The 20,741-nt window shown below is 32.3% G+C and overlaps 1 protein-coding gene and 1 long non-coding RNA gene across 4 annotated transcripts in view; one reads left to right on the forward strand and one right to left on the reverse strand.

The window, feature by feature from the left end:
- Positions 1–20,741, reverse strand: part of LOC141453851 (uncharacterized) — a 100,573-nt gene that overhangs the window by 72,670 nt on the left and 7,162 nt on the right. The window contains exons 3-4 of the long non-coding RNA XR_012458260.1: positions 11,940–12,084; positions 11,110–11,211 (exon numbers count right to left, since the gene is read on the reverse strand). This is a non-coding gene — a long non-coding RNA (uncharacterized lncRNA). The remainder of the gene's footprint in view (positions 1–11,109; positions 11,212–11,939; positions 12,085–20,741) is intronic.
- LOC141453850 (G-protein coupled receptor dmsr-1-like) overlaps positions 1–20,741 on the forward strand; it is a 186,464-nt gene that overhangs the window by 68,187 nt on the left and 97,536 nt on the right. The window contains exons 3-4 of one of the 3 annotated variants that reach the window (XM_074127523.1): positions 19,470–19,680; positions 19,767–19,811. The exons of 1 other annotated variant lie outside the window; for it this stretch is intronic. The gene's annotated coding sequence lies outside the window, so the exon portion shown is untranslated. The remainder of the gene's footprint in view (positions 1–19,469; positions 19,681–19,766; positions 19,812–20,741) is intronic. One more of the 3 variants, XM_074127522.1, reaches the window with a different exon arrangement.

Consider the following 20,741-nt stretch of genomic DNA (forward strand, 5'->3'; position numbering starts at 1 on the left):
GTACTTTAGTCATGTGTCTGAGAATTTGAATTAAACTAATTTCTCCTTCAAGTTCCACTACATTCCGGCACTAAAAAAATATTCTTTAAATTTTACTTATGGCAAATATTTATTTATAATTCCAAATCAGTTTTTTTTTTTTTTTTTTTAAACGAAATTTCTTTAACCATTGTGAGAAAATAACAGCCTTATTAATAAATAAGTTAACTTTAATCTGATGGTAAGATTTTTATTTTTACTTTAGATCAAATATTGGAGATGAACTACGATAGAAGATAATATAGTGTTTAACCATTTTTTGGGAACGCATTCTCAAAACATTAAGAGGATTTGAGATTAAAAATATATCTTACAATAATGAGCCCATACTGGTAGGATGAATAGTTCCACGAAAAGGGCGTTCAAGGCCTTTTATTTACTCATTTCTTTGAGGTTAAAAAGTAATCTTAGGACGGTTTCTTGCCGCTGTTAGTGATCTTAATAAGACGCGTCTACTCTTGTGTACCGCACCACCCAGAACAGATGCGGTGCTGGCCTCTAGTAGAGAGTTCATTTGTGACATACAATACTGGCCGATGCTGGACAGTAAGCAGATTATGGTGAATCCTTGGAAGAAAAAAAAAATCTATGTGCAACATGTTAGACTCAAACCTGTTACTTCTAAGTTCAGGCTTTCTAAGTTAAACCATTCCCAAATTCTACGATAATTTCGTTTAATATTTATTTTTCCACGCAATGTACACATTTATGAAAGATGCGCGGTGTATCTAAGCACACTTTCACTGGCTATTTAAGAGTAGCCGAACAATGCGGCATTTTTATAAAATAATGTCTTTTTGAATACAAATAGTCAATCTGGGATGAAACTTCGATGATAGTGATGGGAGGTTGGTTATTTTCATTGTGCACGGTACTCTGACAATGTACTCAGACATTCCATATATTAAAACTGGCCTGTAGGTCAGTTGTATAAGGGTTGATCATCAATAATTGCAAGAAAAAGCGTAGCTTCGAAATATTTATACATACATACATATATATACATAGCGGAAAATCATAGAAATATATATATATATATATATATATATATTTAGATATGTTCCCATGATTTTCCGCTAAAATTTCTAACAAATCAGTCTGTAGAAAGGAAGGATTTACCTCTAAAACAAAGATTTAGTATAATTGAGAAAGGAAGAAAAACGTCAAACTCTTAATTCTTCTCAAGACGTGGAAGTCGTAACTATCTCGTATTCCAGCATTAAAAGATGAACTTATGGAGATAGAGGCTACACATCAAGACATAGAATTAAATTTCCTTAAAGAATTAAATAATTTTCGTTTCAACATCTTATCACAAACTAAACAAACACCTCACATATCTCTGCTTGTTTATCACATCAAACAAACGACTCACCAGTCACCTCAATATTGTACCGATTTCATATAAAATCAATGGACGTTAAGTCCTGCCTGAAAAAAAAGGCGATTTCTTTATTTTTTACACTGTAGAGAATCGAAAGGATTAACTTCATGATTATCAGTTAATTTGTCCTTGAACCATATGTCCTGTTACTATTAATGAGTACCAATGTCGGGAACCAACAAGTTTGATAATAAAGACTCACATCTTAGTTCTCTTCCCTGTGGGCTTAATTACTAAACAACTGTTGGAGGTGGGCTATCTATATTATGTAAGTTCCTTTACTAAATTTATGTAAGCATAATTGTTACGTTAATAATTTCAAAATTCTAAAGCATTCATTAATAATATTCTATATGCATACTCTAAAGTCTACATCTAAACATCTAAAAATGTGTAACCGAGTTTAAGTAAATTGCTGAAATCGTTTTCGAGAAAAACTCAAAAAACAAAAAATTGTGCCACTTCTGTTTTTTTTTTTTTTTTATATATATATAATACTAAACCTCCAGATTTTCTGAGCGAGTTATTGATTTGAGCCATAAACACACGCACATTATTTTCATATCACTTTTATGGATTCACGGCATCTTTAAATGGTTATTTAAAGGATAAAAACAGGATATCAGAAATTTCACAAGATCGTACTAGTTTCTCTCTTTCTGTTTACAGAAAGAAAAAAAATTAAGAGCATTGAGATGGGGCAAACTTATGAGGAGGATAAATAGAAAGTAAAGTTCTCTCAGGGAATATCATTTGTGGTTCTTGTTGTCAGTGAACAACCAGATTGTATTGGTCTACCACAAATTTATTTTCCGAACTGCGGAAAACTGTTTACTAACAGACAAAAACTTTGTGTTTTGATTTTTATTTCGCACTGTTCAGAAGCACAATATATGTTTGAACATTTTCACTTACTGAGATTATTATGTTTATAAACATACATTTTCTAATAAACGTTTCGAGGAAATCTATTTGTGGTGTAAACAGTTCGCTTTAACAACATATTTATAAACAGATAAAAAAAAAAATCAAGATAACCAAATCTTCACTATCGGGATCAGATGGCAGCTACAATAAATATAAATTTTGAATTTTTAGCGTATTCCATTTTGTTGGATATTTTAACATAACCAATTTTCGAAAAATCTTTTTCGTCTTCTGTGGATTCAGAAACTTGGAAACGTAAGTCTCATATTACTACAGTAAGAGAAAGTAAGATTTCTTCTTTGTTCTAATCCTGGTAAGAAGAAGTATTATTTTTGCCCTGATTTCTAGTTACTGAAGTCTTACTCATAAATGGTTAAGGGAAAAAAAGTTTTAATACTTTTATTTAAAAAATAATTCTAGAAATCCTCTTAAGAATTCGAGGAGAAAGAAGGGTCGATACAACCAACACCTCTAACGGATATCTAGTGTATATTATTTATGGTTAAATTTATGGCGAAAATAACAAATTTGAAGAAAATGTGATGATCATGCGACTACATAGAACTTTTTTCTTCATTTTTTTAGAGATATTCTCAAAAACTGTTTCAATTTTTGTCCTTAAAAACACCATTATTAAAATGAGGAATGTAACATCTAAGATAAATGGCACACGGAGCCTTTTCATGCACCGGAGGCTGCCATCAGACTTTAAAATCTCAAATACGACAAGCTACATGAATGCAATAGTTTCTTTTATTAAGACTAAAATATATAAATTAAAATAAAATAAATTTATTAGTGAAGGAAACAAAATAACGTTTAAGCCTATAAAAATAAAAAATAAAAAAATAGTAAATAAAACATCACAATAAACAAACTGAATTAAGCGCAAAAAGGGAAAAAAAATCTTTGAGGTTATATTTGTGGGAATCAGGATCCTATAAAAGTGAAAAACCAGTATCAAGTTAAGTGGTATTTCCAGTTGACCGACTTTTAACGAAGCCTTCATGTGGAGTACCCTAGAGTGTGCTGTGAAAACCTTCTACCGTGGTATTTCAGTGTCACTCCATACATTCACTTACACATATGTCTCACACACACACACACGGGCTCGCTTGCATGTAAGCAACTATTGATGGAATGTCCAATCCTGGAGGAACTAACTGAGGAAAAAGTTTTTTAAAAGTATAAGGATGATGACGAGTGTGACGACTTGACGCTTTAGTAATTTCACTCCAGGGAACCTTTGACTGGCCTATTCCACTGTGTCTTTGGGAGAATCGACATACCTATGTGAAACTTACTGGAATGTGAAGAACTAATGTTATCTGTTTGATCGCTAAAAAAGGCGACCCACTTCTCTGAAGCAACTAAGGAGGTATTCAGTTTAAAATGTTTTATCTAAATGTAGATAACAAAATTAAATGATAAAATAATAAGAGTGGATTTCGGGCAAGCAAGTCAACTTGTCTTGTCTTGTCTACTTGTAAGTCTCGTCAAGAGATAGATCCTAGAAAACTACCTAGACTTCAAAATTGAAACTCAACATCTATTTGTTGACTTTAAGTAAGCTATAAGATAGAATGAGCATTAATCTTCACCAAACTAATTCTACTAAATAGAATGTCGAGTTAAAGATCTGACCCAGAATCTTTCAGGCATGAATTATCGGAATTAATAGATCATGCATAGATTTAGTAATTATGATGATATAGATATAGAAGTAAGAGATCATTGAGCGCTTCCGGAATATTAAAAGATCGGCCAAGATAAAGGGCCTAATTGCTAACAAAGACCAAACGAATACATATTTCATACAAATAATTCAGTTACACTGGCGGTAACCCTTTTTTAAAAAAAGTAGAGATTTTTATCTAATTAGGATCCTAATTAATGTGTGGATTCCTCTCAAGATATAAGCTAGTAAATCAATGCATTCTGGTGGCAGAAACTACACTGGGCTGTTGAGGCATTTTAAAAGTAAGCTGATATCTAAAGAATCAAAAGTCATGGGTACAGAACACTTGTAAGGTCTGCATTGATACATTCTTCAGAAAACTGGGTTATTAATAAAAAAATAATATAAAATATTCAATAATAAGTGAATACCTATTTTGTATGTTTGAAAGACTTTTATGGACACCAATTAAGAAAGCTAAACTCTGGAGGAGAATGAAAGTAACAGGGTACTGTATAAAGGAGCTCCCGTAGATAGATTATTAAAAATAACGGACGCGTGAAGGACATACTGGAGTTGCCAACTAATACAATTACAGCATTGCTGTATTCAAACTCCATAGCGCGGCCTGAGGTTACAACACTGCGATGACCTCGCAGCAACATTAGCCCATGGCCAAAGATTTTTTAAAATTTGACTACACTTTCTTCTATCTTCGATGTAGATGAAGAGAAAAAATGTTCGAGTCACTTCAGCCTAGACTCTGAAATGTCAAATACTAGCAAGTGCGAGCAATCCTCTGCACGAGATAGTCTTTGAGAAATTTAACAAATGCCCTTGACCAAGCGATGGTGTTAGTCACTCCAGAAAAAGTACCAACGGCCAATGATTAATTTTTGATACAGGAAAAATGCTCTCTGGATATGAAAAAGCTAAATGCGGTTAAGATAATTACGCTCTTCTGCGAGGTATATGGGTGACCAGTTTGAAAATGTTAGACCCCCCTCAATAGAAAGTAACGATACAGAGAATACAAAGCCAGCACATGTTCCAACTAATAAATAAATAAACGCACGCCAATTGAAGAAGTACATAGCGACAACACTAATGGGCCATCTCGTTACAACATCATTGCTTTTGAAAAGAGGAAATAACCAAAAAACATTAATGTGCTTTAAACATATGATACCCTCTAATGACCTACTGCATGAAGGTAATAAGTGTCGACCGCAAGAAATGTGTCTACAAAATGGTATTCCTCTCAATATAGAGCGGGTCTAGGAACAGTATAGAAAAGACAATGCTCCTGGGTTCCTGGGTAATGGTCCGTATACGGGATACGGTTCCAAAAAAAAAAAAACCCAAGAGATCTTTGTGAAGGTGTACATTAACGAATAACGAACCTGTAAAGTCAATTACAACTGAGGAGCCGCAATTTCGACTGTGATTTGTTTTCAACTAACTTTTGGCCTCTAAATCAAAGATATCATACACTTAATAATTATTATATACTTTCTTGGAACGTTAAACTACCATATCTGCGGCCACTGTTCAATGAAATTATTGTATTTTATGCTCTTAATAATATTTAGGTACACATATTATATTTTGAATTATTTTATTTTTATTAGTTACCTAACCTTTTTTTTTCTTTCATTGATGGATAATCTGAGTTTATTCGACGAGAGGAGACTTGGTTCTGAAATATTTTTAGGAAATTATCTGAATGGCATTGATCTGATCAGTAAGCTGTGTGTTTCAGCAACTCAAAGAAATTGTCTCATTTTTTAAATAACAAAATTTGATCTGAATAAAGTAGGTAGTAAAGTAATTGCCCTTTTTCAGGCGGGCTTTACGTCCAACTACCAATTAGGGGTCGTGGACGAAGCCAACTAGCAAACATATTTTACTGAAAATTTCTTTTATTAACCATTAAATAAAATCCAAGGCCTAAGACCGGGAATCGAACCCAGTACCACAATACATAGTTTTGCAGATCTCGCCTCTAACGAGGCGTAGCCATCAGCGAAAAATCTCAAGTTGTCTAAAGACAAACTGGGAGCCCAATTTTATCTCAATGGAACATTTAAAACAAGATTATATAATTGCAATGTTAATCTAGTAAATTTAAAAACCATATTATTTATGTAATTAAAAACATATTTAAATGATCAGTGGTAGGTTTAAATTCAATTCTACTTTTACTCAGAACAGATTGTGTAAAATAAAAACCTTAATTCAATTTAATTAAAAATAACAGTGGTTATTAGAAGCTGACATTAAGAAAAACTAACTTTTAATTAATTTAGACTTGTGGTAATATTCTAGAGTGGAAAGGGAACATTTCTAAGTTACAATGAAATGAAATTTTAATTCCATCATATTTATAGCTATTAATCAGTTTAAAAAGAGGATTAATGAAATGGAAGTGTAGTTTAATTCTCCAAAAAGAAAAATATGGCTAGTTTGATCTCTGTTAGCAAAAGCAGGTCATTCTGGAAAAACAAATTTGTTAGTTATTTAGAACAGGCCTTAAAACTTTTACTTCAATTTATTTGTGCAGAACCAATGTTTTTTTAGGTCACATAGATATTATTTCTTTAGTTGATACTAACTTAAAATCATGCTGAAAAATCTTCGATAACTTACATAAAAAATCTGAAGTTGATATGAATATGATTCTCGCTTAAAATTCTCAAGATTACAATTCGTAAACTCATTCATTGCACCAAAAGGGCTCTTTAAAACTAATACCTGATGACCTAATGGGTACAAATATACGCTTGGCATAAAAGTAAAATGTTCGAAAATGAAGTTAAGAAAATTACAGCACAATTAATGATTTTGTAGTTTCCTTTCTTTCTAAACCTCTACTTGCGAGACTATTGTGTATAATTTGTATAACTTGACGTAGTGCCTGTTTCTAACATATTCTGATTACTTTATTATAATACACGATGTAAAAATTCTTAATTGCTGGAAGTCGTTGGACAGGGCTTATCTAAAAAAGAAGCATTCCTCTTGATTGGGATACACGGTGTACAGTTAGCCTATCGTAGTTTCTTTAAATACGTATGTCAGGTTGCCCGTAAAATCGTTCTCGTATGCGTCGATCAAATGATTTTCTACTCGCGTTCCACGTGTAATAGGAAGGCATTTCCAAATACAGCAGTGTTTTCGTAAACGCATCATTTTGACATAACGTGAAGAACGCAGTTAACGTTGTAACCGGTGGGTTCAGGATATATAAAAATACGCCAGTACTTGAGTACAACGTTGTGTCCAAATTTCAAAGCAATCGGTAAAGAACTTTCGAAGATTTAAAATTTTGAGCAAACGAACATTTATATTTTTATTTATATACATTTATATAGATACATAAATTAATTAGTCATTGCGGTTTCTCAATAATTATAATATTTTTATAACTTTATAAAACTTACTATGTACTGAATTACTCAGTAGACCTAACATTATTGTAACATAAATTACGTTATTATACAATCTAAGCGTCTCCCCCTCTTCGCGCTCTATCTCAAGAACGATTGAATATAAGAAAAATTGAATTGGACGAAATTTGTACAGAATTTTATGATCTACAACTTTTGGATTAACTTTAAATGCTATTTAGAGCAAAGGAAACAAGATATTTACTAAAAACCGATTTTCGTGACCTCTGACCACTGATTTCCGGTGAAGCGTCCTCAAGATTCTATGAAACTTTTGAGCCAACTCATTAAAGATTTATACAAGTTTATAGCTAATTATCTTCCATTCCGACGTTAAATCCTAATTTGACTGGGCTAAAAATAAAATTGTATATTTACGAAGAATAACTGTTTATTTCTTGCCACTATGAGTTAGTTTCATCCTTAGGAGGCGCTAATCCATTTTCTATAATGGCTCTCACTCCCACAACTTAGATATAATTTCATTTTGTTTGCTTGACATTTGTGAACGTCCACCTCCGACACACTACTTCCACCAGGACACTATACCCTATAATGGACATTAAGAAAAAACTTTCGGAACAGTTAACAGTTGCGGAGATATAATTAGACGCAAAAATTTTGGGAGAAATTTCGTTTTACATTCATTTTCTCTAATAGTATTATTTAGCGTGGCTGCTGTCGGTGTTCTTGCGACTGATTCATTCGACTTGAATAATCATATTTGAACTATTAAAGACGAGACGTAGCACCACCAGTTCTGAACAAGATTACGAATAAAATCTAAAAATTCGATGAAAGCCGGCGCTACGCTTAACAGGGTCAATTTTTCTCACTAGCTGAGTTTTCTATTTTGGAGGTTGACAGAGCAATTATTGAATGGTTTTATAAGAAACCACGATTAAAATACGTTTAAATTTAAAGATCGTTATTATATTAGAAGGTAGATTGTTTCACTTCGATAGAAGAGGTTTTTAAACCTGAAAAGGGTGACAAGAAAGAATAGATAAAATAGCTGAAATAATGTTAAAGTTCATCCCAAAATTAACAAAACGAAAATCACACAATGGAAATGCATTAAGGAAGAAACAGAAAAGAGAGAAGGAACGGAGTAAAAAATATGAGTTTTAGGACCAACTGTAAGGCTGGACGAAGATATATTTGAAGTGTGGACTAAGAGGTATCGACTTCTGTTCAAAAAGGATTTGATCCCCCTCTCGAGTGATATAGTGCGTCAAAAATCGTTGGTAAAATAATAACGTTGAATGATGTGAATGTGAATGATCATTCCAAACGCAAGAATTAGTATGAAAAATGAAAGAATACCATAATTCTAAATTCTATCAGTAACTACTAAAGCCACAATAATTTTACTCCATTAAGAGTTAGAATGGGAAAATTGGGGATAAATCTTACGAAAAAAGAAAAGCAAAGTCTGCTAGAAAGGAAAACAGGAATCCATTCAAAAAAAATGCCACAGTTGCTTGCTGATCGAAAACGGAAACTCCAATACCAAGGGGAAACCCCGATAATGGAAGTGAAGCATCAAACAAAAACAAATAAAAAAAAATGCAATTACCAGTTAGTAAATTAAATTGCGTCCCTACGTTAGTAATTTCATTACAAAGAACTTTACATAGCTTTAATTGAGAAGCTTTTGTTTATTAATTTTTGTCCCCACTTTATTTGAAATTTACAACTGCATAGCTAAAATGAAATATTTATTAAAAACAATTATTAGTAGTTGAATACTCCTCAAAGTAATTGAAAAGTACATTGAAAATAAAGATAGGTCCGATTATTAAAGAAAGGTTTTAATGAAAGATAAGTATACTTTAACTTCAATATTTTTCTACAATTTATGTAAAAGCATGTTATAAGGTATAACCGGGAACATAAGAAATTACTTTTCAATTAAGAGATAATTATCCCAGGCAAATTTAATGAAAGAACACTATTAGACGAAGAACTAAAATTTTAAAAGAAGTTTTTTCCGCAAGTCAGATAAAGTCTTAGGGAATAAGTACACTGATCTGCGCTACGTACCTTGAAGTTAACTCTGACAAGTTTTTTAGGGTGGAGAACAATTTGAATAAAGTAATTTTAAGATAATAATATTCACGAGAGAAGGGGAAGGTTTTATTATCGAAGGAGAGGAACTAGAATTTGTAGAGGATTTCAATTATTTAGAACAAACCATCTCATTTAAATGCAGGAGAGAGGAAGAAATATATACAAGGATTAATAGGAGATGGAAGAAATTTTGGGCACTTAAAAGTATTTATAAAGGACATTTTTCGAATGATCTGAAACGAAAAGTACTTTCTCAGTGAATCTACCTCCTGCATTCTGTATAGATGCCAGACTGGGCCCTCACCAAATACCTTTCCAATAGGCTTCGAATAAAATGTTAGGAGTAGAAAGGCAGGAAAAGAAAAGTATTGTTGAAGTACGAAGAAAATTTGGGAAAATGCAGGATTTACAATTGGAGGCCCATCGATTAAAGTGGAAGTGGGCAGGTCATGTGGCTCGAAAGGTAGATAAAAGGTGGGCAAAGAGAAATTCTGAGTGGACGCCAAGAAATCAGAAGAGAAGAAGAGGTCGTCAGGTAGTAAGAAGGAAAGATGAGATGGCAGTCAGAATGGGTGGTGGACAGCAAGAGATAGAGGTGTATGGAATAAAGTTATGGAAAATTATTTTGAGTTGTAGAAGTTAAATTTATTAATGTACAAGGAAGTGATATTTTAGTTATTTTATTGTTGTAAATTATGTAGCCTAATTTGTTTTCATTATATATAATATCTTTTGCTTATTTAACGGTTCATTTACTTTATTTTAATTGCTTGTTGTTTTTTGTACTCTTATTATTTTGCATTCTTTTGAATTTTATTAACTGGAATTGCACAAATCGAACTCTTAATCCTCCAAAAGGAGAGGCTTTTTCTCTGTAAAGGGTGTTGATAAAGCTTTATTATAATTTGTGGGAAGAGTTAAATCTTCATATAAACAAATATTTAAAATAAATAAGGTACATTTACAAAAAAATATTGACAGTAGTAGTGTTTCCAGTAAAAATTGAGGAATATAAATAAATAAATAAACTATTGCATATAACTGTAAATTGCAAATTAACTTTACTTAGTTATGGAGTAATGGGATCTGCTTTTGTCGGAAGAGATGACGGTAATTTACAATAATATGTGGTTAGTGGTGAGTGACATATTCAATTGAGTGAGATTACATTAGAAGAAACTGATCTATATTTTTTGAGTCTGCGAGCGATTTATTTTAAAACAACCAACAACAAAATTTTTGTATTCGTAGATTTAAATATATCTACATGTTAGTATTTCAAAGGAAAATGGGCAATAAATAAATAAACTGCTCCCTAAGAACAGTTACCTAAAGGATCTTTGCCTTACCAAGTTTTCTGGCATAATGGAGAAACTAAAAGAGCCTACATTTTTACCCTTCATTTTATTACCCTCCAGAAAGCCTTCCATGACGGAAGTGTGAAGTTGCTCTCTCAGAAGTCTGGGGACTGTTTGTTTTAAACAAGATAATTTAAGAAAATATAAACATTTAACGTAATTAAGGCAGCATGCATGAAAAATAAAAAAATATGAAATTACCCAAGAAGCCTAGTTGACTTGATCTGTAGCGTTCAAGTTGACTTCTGGCATCCTCTAAAGTTTTGAAGACAGGTTTCTGGAGCGTAGAAAATCATATGAGTGCTGAAAAAAAAATTTAAATTGCTTTATTCTAGTTAAATAATAAATATGTGTGAATACTGTATTTATCTACAAGAAAAATGCATAAGAAATGGAGCAAGAATTTGGATCAAAAGGTAACTATTCTGAACGCTATATGAAAACTGCTCGAGAGTAACCAGTTAAATACAATATTTTAAAGTGACTAGACGGAGAGCACTGATTACAAGAGTTGGAAGAACAAACGTTCCTTTGGATACATAAAGCTTTGTTCCTTAAGTATTCAAAAATCTACAGTCGACGAAATGAGATTAAATCTACTGCTTAGTTTTTATGGTATGCCCCTCTAGTTGAAAAATACCTTAACTCAATAATTTAAGTCTAATAGAAATTTCAAGATAAAAGTTAACAACTTACATTCAAGGGCAAGTTATTATCAGTGAATATTCAACTAAGACAGACAGTTTATACATATCACTTAAGATTTATGAAATTTTCCAATTGCTGCTAATTAAAGTCTCAATTGGTGAACGATTAATCAGTACTGGGTAGTAAACCCTATTTTCAGAGCTAATAATTGACTTGAAACCAAGAGCTAATAATTGACTTGAAACCAAAGTAAAAATGGCATTAATTCTTTAGCAGTACAACATTCAAGGAATTTGCTTAAATTTAAAAAACTATTTATATTTCTAGTGAAAAATCTCTAATAAAGTTAAGTAAATGAATAAAATAAAATCCTTAAAAATTACCAGATTTAAACTGTGTTAATTCGTTCTTGTCCTTCAAGCAAATTTCTTTTTAATGCTATGCTCAATTTTGAATGGTCATTGCAGCTTAAAACGACAAATTGTTTCTTCAATTTTTCCTGAATGCTTTATTAATGCAAATTTTAACCTGAAGAGCAACATTAAAAAAATTAACGATTGAAAGTAAATGTAAGCGCGCGGAGAAGCGGGAATTCAGAGAGGGTAGTCTCCAGTATCTTAGTTCGTAAGCCCCAACCCCTGTCAAGGTTGGACACAAGTGGAGTCAAGGCTGAAAGGGCCTGGGCCGTAAAGAGGGCAAAAATAAGAACACCGAGGGGACAAACTATAAGGCAGATGGAGGAAAACACTGGTGATGATATTTAAATTATACAGGAAGGCGGTTGTTATTCCTTCGTCTTGCCAGCAGACGAACGAGATACATTGTTTTATAGGCTGGAAACAATTGAGCTGAACACTACACGTAAGTCATAGAAGAGAGGCTACAGATCTTTAGCGGGAACAAGATAAAAGCGCGGGAAAAGGCATAACAGGAAAGATAAGCCACCGAGATGCGTAGCGTGGATGTACGTTAATAACATTAGAAATGAACCCATTTCATAATACAATAGTTGGTAAATATTTCCAGACCACTTTGAATTGCCCAATTTAAAAAAAAATGACTTTTTAATTCCAGGTTTCCAGGTTAATTCCCTAATCAATGTTAGGGATACTTTAAAAAACTAACCTAAAGAGAAGCATATATTCCTATTAATTTTAAGCAGGCAACTGGAATCTACACAATTAATAATCTCACACAGCTTCATGAGAATTCGATTGGTTATTCCTTATCATCTAGTTGAAAATTAGAAACAATGAAGCTTATCACTTTTTTGAAGTCCCACATGTACGACTGCTGGTGACAATTTATTCAAATTATACATACCATAGGCATTTCCTACAGCTCCAATACCAGTTTTTTTGGCTAAATAAGTTAAATACTCACAACAATTGGGTTAAACTTTAGAATCTTTCCTTGATCACTTATAGTTAGTAGCGCAACACTTAAAATGAAAAAGGAATACATAAATTATTTTGCTTCGCACAAGCCCATTAGGAACAATCCACTAGTCTGCGCTAGTGGTCCGGGAACAAATATAAAGTTACTCAAGACTGTACTTAATTTTAAACTAGAGAACTTTGTAAAATAAAAACTATAAACAAAGAAACCAAGTTTTACTTTTTAAAATCTTGAAACTCTAGTCTTCATCAAGACTGCGAATAGAAAATGAGAAAGAATGCTTCCCATTGAGATTGATTATAAAATAGAAATCATTAAAAAAATCAATAGAACAGATGAGCACTCTGGAGGCAATTGTTTAAACTTATTCTACCAAAAGAAGTTATGGATAACTTTTATTCTATATTAAAAAAAAAGTAAATAGTAATCGCTTATTTTTTCAGGCGGGGCGTATCGTCCAACACCAATTAGGTATCGTGGACGGTGGCGGAAGCTCATACTTTACTAAAAACAATTTTTTATATCAAATAAAAATTAGTCATACGCGGGATTTGAACTGGGGATCTCCGTATAAAACCACACTTTTGACAACTAGGCCGACACCCGCCCCACTTTATATAACTATTTGATTGGTACGGTTCACGGTTGGTATGTTTTCATAGTACTTTTTCTGCGATGTTAAACTTTCTTTAAGTTCTTTATAATAATTTCAAGTAAAATAGTGTTACTATTACTGTTATTTTTCAAAATCAAAACTAAGAAAGCATCAGAAGCCTAGCTTTTGCATTTACACTAGTTCCAATAAAGAAATGAGCAGCCTCGGAGAAGAGTTGTAACAGCAGTCAAGATTACAACAAAGCACGAACAATTCAGGTATCAAATTCGTCAAATTTAAAACGATTGGTGGTAAAGATCTTTTCAAGATATGATTGCAGTCCTGATTTTCTTCTAATTGTCTTCTCTTAAAAGAATTCAGTGTCTTGAAATCACTGTCAGTGAAATCAGTGACTTGACCTGGCGTAGTCGCGTAATTTTTGGCCACGATCACATGGCATGGAAATTATAAAGTGGAATTGTGTCTTTTTTGTGTATAGCTTCCTAAATTTAAGAAAAGTACTTTTATAAAGGGGAGCCTATCCATAAACCATTTTATAAAAACCAATTTTCAGAATCACAAGACCTCAAAACGTATATTTCTGGTGAAAACTGGAAGAAAAAGATAGTAAATTGTCTAGAAATTTATGACATTCCATAACTTTTCACAAATCCGTCTAGCTTAACGTCTCATTATTTGGTCATGATGGTAATATTCATAGTAATAATAAAAAGCAATAAAATCACAAAACAGCAAAAATCTTCAATTTTACTGTTAGCCTTTTAAATTCCGCATTGTTAAAATATAAATAAGATTTTTAAAAACGAAATATTTGGTTAAATTAAGCAGAATCCAGATCACAAAAATATAGACTATTTCTTCTTAAAGTGCAGTATATTTAGAACAAAATTGATGGAACAGTTAACAATGCAATATGTTTTGTTTCCTACAAAAGTAGTAAGACAGTGTTTACAAAAAAGGCCTATTTCTTTGTTTACAATTGGAAATCTAATTTTGGATAATGATCCCAAAATAAGAACAAGGTATTGTGTTGTATTATGTATTGGTATTTAGTTCTTACAATTAAGAACGGGATGCCGAGTACAATGTCAGACAGTGTTGGTCTATAATAAATCAAAAACTTCGTTTCCTGTCAAGTGAATTTTCTGACCATCAAGTAGTTTATAATTACATATTTGTATCAATCAATTTCCGATAAGATGGATGGGAATTATGATTTTGTTGTTTGATTTTTGGGTGTCTCTGTAGAGTACGAATATTGGCAAGAAGCTTCGATTGAACAAATAGCAAAATTGAACAACTTTAAGGCTTTTTAATTCAGTAAAAAGACTCAATAATCTCTAGAAAGGACTCCTTACTACAAAACTCACGTAAACTTAAGCCTTCTGGACCATTGTTAAATTGTTTTATTGTATTTTGATGAGTTGGCTGATCTGAATCGAGAAATCTAGCCTAAAGAAGGCACAGACAGAACGTATCTTTTTCTTCACTTGTATCCATAATCATATACCTTCACGGATTGATCTAAATTAATTTTTATGAACCATAGATTTTTTTTTTAATGATTTCAATTTAGCTAAATGCTCTCCTTACCTTAACTCAGTCCTCATCTTTCATCTCTAGAATAGGATAATAACCATCACAAGTAAAGAAATAGTAACTTCAGGACCTCTTGGCCATCACGATAATCCCTAGGTGGGCAAGACTCATAGCAGTAGCGAATGCTGAAATTTAGTCCAAAATTAAACTAGCTAAATAGGAGGTAGAGCTCGGACGAAGAATTTCTCAAAAAGACAGCAGTAAATATAAAGTTTGTAAAAAAAAACTTATTTGCAAACAGTTGAAGAATGTAGGGAGAGTTATACCCAAAATAAAAAAAGAATGAGATAAAGAAAGCAAAAAAATTAGTCCAGGAATGTGCTTTCTCTTATTTAGGCGCCACGGTAGCCGAGAGGTTAGAGGCGAAACCTGTAAAGCTAATATGCATTGTGGTACTGGGTTCAATTCCCGGTCTTAGGCCTTGGATTTTATTTAATGGTTGATAAAAGAAATTAAGTATGTTTGCTAGTCGCCTCCGTCCACGACACCTAATTGGTAGTTGGACGTTAAGCCCCGCCTGAAAAAGTAGGCGATTACTTTACTTTACTTTTACTTTCTCTTATTTTTCATGCAAGTAGCCTTAATTATTATAAACTTTAATATATTTCCTCAAATTTCTTTAAAAAAGGCAATTAGCGGACTTCTAGGTGAGTAACCGTATCACCTCCTTTTTGCAGTTTATCGGCTTTAATGTTCTGAGTCAAGTTCTGAGTACAGAGCTCCTTTGACCTACTCTTCTTCACTTAGGGAAGGGTGATCATTCATATTCGCAGTAAAGGTATACATTGCTCAAGGTTTTTTTTTCACTCTACCGAGAGCTATAACATTTAACTTATTAATCGCTTTTGACTGTTCTTTTTAGTCTGGTCTTCCACCTCAATCCTTCTCCTTCTTTCGTAGGAGTATCGTACCTACTGGACTCCTTCACGTATTTTTGGAAAAAGATCTCTTACTTCGGAACGTAGCATTTTCAATTTCTCCCAAATAAAGACAGTAGCCAGCATCTGTAATTCTTTATTCAATAAAGCCTTTTTTTTTCAATAATGGTTTCATCTTTATTTATCTTACAATCAATGTCAAAATTCCCACTTCTATTCCTGCAATTTTTTTTTTTTTTGTGTCCTCGGAGAAACAGCATCCTTCCCCAAGCACAGCACTAAATTATCGACAGCCTCCATCCCTGTTAAACTAATAAAAGAGAAGATGTGGTAGGTAGAATTGTTCTTCTTGACATTCCATACTTCAGGAGTGTTTATACATTCAAAGTTTAGCCCAAATTATACAAATTAATATTTTTTAGATGAAAAATAGAACAACCTGAACTTTTACTAAACAATAATTGTTATTCATCCGCAACATCAATATTATCCTGCAAAAACTACATAGTAGGAATACTGCAATTTTTGCATTACCCAATATTTTTTATTAAAACATTCCTTCTAAGAAAGAGAATGATAAAAAAACTATTAATGTCATTAACATAAATTAGTCTTTCTTGTCTTTTGTTCTGCTAAAAAGTTCATATCTCAATTGCATAAATTATGCAAATAAATATAGAAAATCGTAGAAATAAAATCTTTTAATTAACGTAAATTTTTCACATTATAAAAATTAAAAAATGATATAAACCTGTAAAAGCTGTTCGTTCAGAGTACTGCTGAAGAAAGAAATAACAGATAATAAAAGTGAAACGCGACTCTATAAGTCCATAACTACTAATAATGAGCCATAATTGATTAATTAACCACAAACAACATTAATTCATGGGCATGTTCAGGTGGAGAGCATAATAAAACAGGAGATTTTGTGTATCTGTGTATTCTCACAGCGGCTTAAATTCAGTTTCAAATTATTCATTATATATTACGGTTGATTTTCCTCAGGTTTGTTAATATAAACAAACATATATTAAGTGATAGAATATCCCATACTTCCAAGAGTTGAATTATTTGGTGAGTTTAAGATCGGTAGGTACCTAACAGCGCTAGTAAAATGTTAACTGTAATATCTAGGCCATCCATTTTGCAAATGAAAATACACAATGAATAGGAATTGATCAATGGATGAATTGAAACGAAAGTGTTTGTACCGAGGTGAAGTAGAGGAGAAGAAGCTCTTCCTAGGAGCTTCTTACAGCTCACTGTCCGGTGATGGACAGTGTTGTCTGTAACGAGAGAACACTGTCCGGAGGCCGGCAGTGCACTGGAAAAAGCTCCAGGCGCTAATAACCTCAGATGTTGATGCGCCAAAAAAAAAAAAAAAAAAAAAAAAAAAATACTGTACATATTGCACATTAAAAAATAAAAACAAACTTTAAACTTCATTATAATTTAAAACAATACAAAATGAATGTATGCTATGGCAATTTGCTTTTAAAACTGTTAAATTCTTAGAAGCTCATATAGAAGTGTATTTCAGAATGTACTGTCTGCAATAATGAAAGACTTTGCTATGTGGAACTTTTCAGAATGATGGTATCACTAATTCAGTTCTTGAAAGTTCGTTTTAATTCAATACTTGTAAACTGGTGTGGGGTATTGATTCAAAAACGGAACATTATACCCTTTAAAATACTTCCATCTTCTTTCGCAGTTTAGGATTTTTGTTTGATATTAAAAATAGATCTAATGCAAATTTCATTAATTTTTATTCTTTATTAATTTTTTTATTATTTTGAGGAGTTAGATCATTGTTCATCAAGTAGTTGTATTCTAAGGGAGGAAGATTTAAAGGGGTTAAAATAAGCATCTTGAGAAGATCTACCGATCTATTAATTATATTTTATTTGTGGGAGGGCCTTGTAAATTCTGTTTGAAATCTACTGAATGCGGTCAGCCCACGTAAGCGAGTTGCTAATGATCAGCTCCAAATTGTGCGTATCAGGATTAACGTAAGGAATACAATTCTCAATTGTTCTGTAAGGGGGGTATAATTACTAAAGTTACTTTTATAAATAAAGTCGGAGTTACCCACTTGGGCTTTAGTCTTTGAAATATTTAATCTTAGATGGTTTCTTTCGGCCCTTGAAGATATTGAAATAACTTCCTTCTGAACTTGAATGCTTTCAGCTAATGAAGTAACAGCACAATTATAATACGAGATCATAGATCTGTCTGCAAGTCATGCATATACAATACCATTTGATTAAAATGACCAATGTTACTGGCGTAAATTAGAAATCAGAAAACAAAGGAGCACTGATCCATGGAGAACTTCATCAATCAACTGAAGCCGAAATAAATAAAATAGAAATAGATTTGCTGCAGTCTAATTTCAATAGAAGATTCAAACTACTGTGATGCCCTTACAGATAAACCTAGATCTGTCTTACGAGATTCGGATTGACTCAATCAAATGCCTTATTACTAATGTCAAACAAAACCAGAATTGTTCAATCATTTGCTTTGCGGAGATCATCAGTTACTTCCAGCAGAACATTCTGCTTGCTGGTACCCTTGCTATAAACTGATAAACGGATTCTGTGTAAGACCTCGTATACCTGGTGTAACACTATTCTTTTCAGAAGTATCGTATAACAATCAATACAGCAAGCGTTGTTTCGTTCCATGTCAAAATATAAGCAACTCAATGATAAACGTTTCTCAATCAGAACTCAAGCGTTTTCACCCATAAGATGATTAGTAGTGGAGGGTGTCTTTTGACTTCTTCCGTTTTTATTCATATGTGTCTTTTCCTACCATAACTCGTGCATTATTTACTTCTTTTTTTTTATTACAGTAATAAGTATAAGCACTGATTTACATGCTTCTGACTATCATTTATGATTAATCCAGCATTGCCAATTAGCACTCTTTGTATCTGCACTTTCAGCGGTAAATTTTAAACAGAATTTTCAAGTTTTCCAAAGCTAACAAAAAATAAATATTTTAATAAGATTTCAAACCAAAATGATCGAGTTTGTATCTGACAATGTTAAGTACAGGGATAAGTGGTAGAGCCTTTTTCAGAAATTATTCTGTAAATAACCATATTACCAATTACACTACTTAATCTTCTACTCCTGTCTAAGTGACCAGTTTTTTCCAAACCCGATCATTTCTTTAAGTATACCTGAACGAGATATTGAAGAACGGTTTCTTTGCATTTCCAGAGAGCGCTCAGAAATAAACTTTTCATTATAAATAAGTTTTAATAAATCTTGTTACGCTCTTTTTGCATTTAAGCGGTTCTGTTTAAACAAATAAAGGCCTAGTGCAAAGTAAAAACTTTGAAGATATTCATGTGGCCTCAAAACTTAACGAAGTTTATAAATTTGACACAATACCAATATTTTTTTCAGGAATTTATGGATGGGATGTTTTATACAATACATTTAGCGTAAACATTTGGCGTCTTGCTGTCCGTACAGATTAATGAAGAATCATAGAAATGTTGCTCTGCTAAGTTTCATTACTTTAGGCGCAGAAAGCTGAACGTATATTCCCTAGTGTCCCAGATACCAAGGTGGCGTATCGCTTAACGAAAATACCTATGAAGTTATCAGACCGTTTGTAAGTATGTACACTATTTAGGATTTAGTCTAAATAAATTAGTTGTTTTGAAAGTTTAAATATCTTTAATAATCTCTGGTTTTCAGGGTAGATCATATTGTCACTTCACTTTTATCCGGCAGATAAATGAGGTATTTTGGTTTTTATTATATTTTATACAATAAAATATTTTTTAAAATTCTTATGTGTATGTCAGTAGCTTTTATCCTTCCTCATAGAGTTGAGTGCTTTCTCAAAAATTAAATTAAGAGGGTCCTTTATCTCAGCAAAGTGTACCAAAGCATAGTTGGAATGTTATTTCAGAGTGAACTGACTAGGTTTGAGTCTATAGTAAACAAAAGTTTTTTCAGGATTTTTTGTTTTATACAATATACATGTATGAAATAAAAAAATACCGCCAGGGAAACATTAACAAAGCTTAAAGTTGATTTTTATCTTAGCTTTTTTCCCTTTTATGCGGATAGTTTTTAGTTTGATTCAGTTTTCGTTAGCTGAAGATGATGTCTTTTGCTTTTAAAAATTCATCATCAAATTATCTAAGGTAGTGCACATAATTACTCAAAAACAACATCACCGTTTTCGTCGTTTCTAAAACTGGCGAAGTACTGCTTGCATGATACTGTTAGGGCTAAAGAATGCTAAAACCATTTTGTACTTGTTATCATATTATGCTGGAAGAGTCTACTTCCACAATAAATGTAATCCATTTCTAAATCTGTGCCCACACAATAAGGAGCACTTTTCCGTATGACCGTAGGAAAAATAAATCTCTAATTTGTGTTAGTTTTAATTAATTTAAAACATGTTAATTAAATTAATTCTTTTGCGTTTATCTCATACAATTTGTGTTGATTAGAAGTAGATTAATTGTTGAATGGTAAAGTTGATAGAGTTTCTTTAATTCGAAAGAGATTATTTTTATTTTCATCTTTTAATTTATTTATTAGCGTTTGTATTCTAGAGAGATATTGCATTTATGAAACGCTTTCTGGTATAGGCAAACGGAAGTTCACTTTACCGAGTGGTTGTTTCAATATTTTCCTAGATCTTTTTAGGGGCTA

This window comes from Rhodnius prolixus, unplaced genomic scaffold (assembly GCF_049639745.1).
Source record: "Rhodnius prolixus isolate KJV_2025 unplaced genomic scaffold, Rpr scaffold_3, whole genome shotgun sequence".
Taxonomy (NCBI): Eukaryota; Metazoa; Arthropoda; class Insecta; order Hemiptera; family Reduviidae; genus Rhodnius; species Rhodnius prolixus.